This window comes from Adiantum capillus-veneris, chromosome 11 (genome assembly GCF_014529385.1).
Source record: "Adiantum capillus-veneris isolate H3 chromosome 11, ASM1452938v2, whole genome shotgun sequence".
NCBI classification, from domain to species: domain Eukaryota; kingdom Viridiplantae; phylum Streptophyta; class Polypodiopsida; order Polypodiales; family Pteridaceae; genus Adiantum; species Adiantum capillus-veneris.
Window position 1 is genome coordinate 85,214,929 of NC_140941.1, and position 3,049 is coordinate 85,217,977.

Consider the following 3,049-nt stretch of genomic DNA (forward strand, 5'->3'; position numbering starts at 1 on the left):
GGTAGCTTGGGATTATTCCTACGATGTTAAAAATTTCTTCTTCTTTTTCTTCTTCTTCTTCTCTCTCTCTCTCTCTCTCTCTCTCTCTCTCTCTCTCTCTCTCTCTCTCTCTCTCTCTCTCTCTCTCTCTCTCTCTCTCTCTCTCTCTCTCTCTCTCAGACACACACGCACACACATGCGGGTCATGTCAGGAGTGTAGTCATGGTGGGATGTCCGAATCCAACAATTTTCTCTCTCTACCTCTTTCATTTCTGGACCTCGAGTGCTAATGATGTTCCCACAACAACCATGATCACATGGTGAGAAAGCTGGGGGTTGTCATGTGGACAACCCTAGCTTACAAAGCTTCACAAGAAAATTAACAAGATTATAGATTGTCACGCTTGGATGTTTTACTTTCTCTGACATGCTCTCTTTTTTTATCGTGCTTCCTAGATGGGCCTCCATGGGAGGGCCTCAGGTCTAAGTAACACGGGGTCTTCAATGAAGACCCCGTCATGGGATCCATGGCAAGGGAGTGTGCGCGCAAAAGCAGAGGTAAGCTCAGCCGTCCGATTTTAAACGGATGTGTTTGAGTTTACAATTTTTGTCCTAGTTTACTTTTGTCTGTTTGAGTTTACCATATAGGGTTTATTTTGCGCCTTGATGGCAACGAAATGCACACGCCTGCGTGGTTAGCTCATCTCGCTGCCATGGCCCAGGTTGTGGTTCGAGTCGTCGGTCGGGCGCTAATCCCGCATTTTTATTGGCCGTCGTCGTCCTCGAGATGCACGCATGTCCCCTCTGCCGTCGATCCCATGACGGGGTCTTCATTAAAGACCCCGTGTTCTTTAGTCATGTGGATGGGAGGGGGTAATTTGTAGGATTAGATTGACAAGATGTGATGTGACAAACTAAAAACTCACATACTCTGGAAAATGGGAGAAGGTAAACATGCCCATTTCTAACTACACCCTTTGAGGCAGATTTGGATAAATTCTCACAATAATTCCCACATTGTGACTTACCTCAACATCATGAGCTTTTGTGAAAGAGGCACCATATACCTAGCTAGGTACGATTGGGGACAGGGGACCGCCGGCCCGGTGGTCCCCTGCCCCCAATCGTACCTAGCAAGGTATGCGGTGACTCTCAAGCATAAGCTCATGATGTTATGCATTGTATGAAAAACACTGTAAAAGACTCTGTTTTTCTACACGAGAAAATTTTTAAATCTTCTTGTGGTGCGGTTAGGGGAGGGAGGGAGGGAGGGAGGGAGAGAGGGAGGGTAAAATCCATAACGAGTACCCCCCTTCATGTGGGCATTACCCTAGATGTCTATTATATTGACTTTTGTGCACACTATCACCAAACTTCACTATAAGGTGGAGAACTTGAGAAGATGTCTATAACATGACTCCACTTCTATATCTATACTTCTATACTATATATAATTGAGCTTAAAATTTTCAAGGGAGCAAAGGCATCCATGTGTCACTCTCTCCTTCATTTCAAGAACCTTAAGAAACATTTGATTTGAAATGTAAAAGTGAAGGGTACGTAGCAAGTACTCTGATGGTAGAAAATGAAAAGACTTAGTTTTGATTCTTAGTCTGTCAAAAAGTCACAATACTTAGTACTATATCCATATTTATATTATTTAAACTCTTTAGCAAGTCCATGGAGTTTCACACCTACCTTCAATTTTGAAGGGTGATTACTTTTGTTTTTGTAAAGGGTGGATCTACTTCGCATTTTGAAGGCCGTAAAGAACACCAAGCACTATATGGCATGGGCGTGGTCAAATGGGATCAAGGGTGGAGGTGACAAATCATGACACGCATGCATTGTAGACCATGCGATCGGCACCCAAATTTACAAATCAGTTTGCACTTACAATGTAATGCATAGGAGTACCATAATCTTCAGTGAAAGAATACCTTGAATAGGGCAGGTCCTGGTTTTGACGTGCAAGGTGCGAGACAATCTTGACTAGGTCAAATTTAATTGCTGACCCGAATTTACTTTTTTGCCCTGAATTTACTCGACCATCCAAATTCGACGGTCCGAATGACCCCCAACATCGATCCCATTGGGATGTGCATAGGCTGTACGGAGCATAAAGAACTCCCTTTTCCTTTCTAGCATTGAAATTTATACTTGAGCTTAAAAAATGTAGAACTTTCAAAGATTTCATGCATTGTTTAATGTTGAGCTAAAACCTCGTACTTGACATCTTCATGTATAATTTTCCTTCTAGCCCGGAGAATGTGCACATTGCATATTGTAGCTTTGCACAAATGGTCAGAGTTGAATGATCTCGGAGACGATTGGCGCTACCTACACCTTATGTGGGACATCATGAGTGTGCACGCGCACGCACACACACACACACACACACACACACACACACACACACACACACACACACACACACACACGTAGAGGTTTCTCGAGTAGGGCCTGCCAAAAATATTTTTCCTAATCGAAGAAATCTTAAAATAAAAAATTGCACAATAAAACAGGCTTTTGAATTTTAGGTTGAAAATTGAAGAATTGATAATATTGACACTAAAACTTGCAAAATTTTGTCAAATTTTTTCATTTGCAAGCTTGAAATCTATCAAAAAATTTGCAATTTTAGTGGCAAAAATACACTAAACCTCGCTTATTGCAAATATTGAGAATCTCAAATAGCCCCAAAATAGAAGAGCATGATAGACGTAGAAAAGTTGAATGCCACTATGAGAGATCGTGGTGTTTACCGCGGGCCATTACCGCAAAACAAGAGAGAGGAATTCAAAATGAGGAGAGAGAAACCCTTTTGTTGATCAAGCGGCATTTTACCGCTAGTATTACCGCGTGCATTTCCGCGATTATTGCAGCGCCCATTACCGCTAAGGCCATAGACCCCCTTCCCCCTCCCTCTCCCGCGGGTTTCCATTTAAATCCAATACAACTCAAAATGTATTTACACACTAAAACTTCTACACTCTCCAGAATGCTTGCTCACTACACTTAATCTCTCTTTCACTCTAAAAATTCTATACGTAAATCATTGAACTCACAA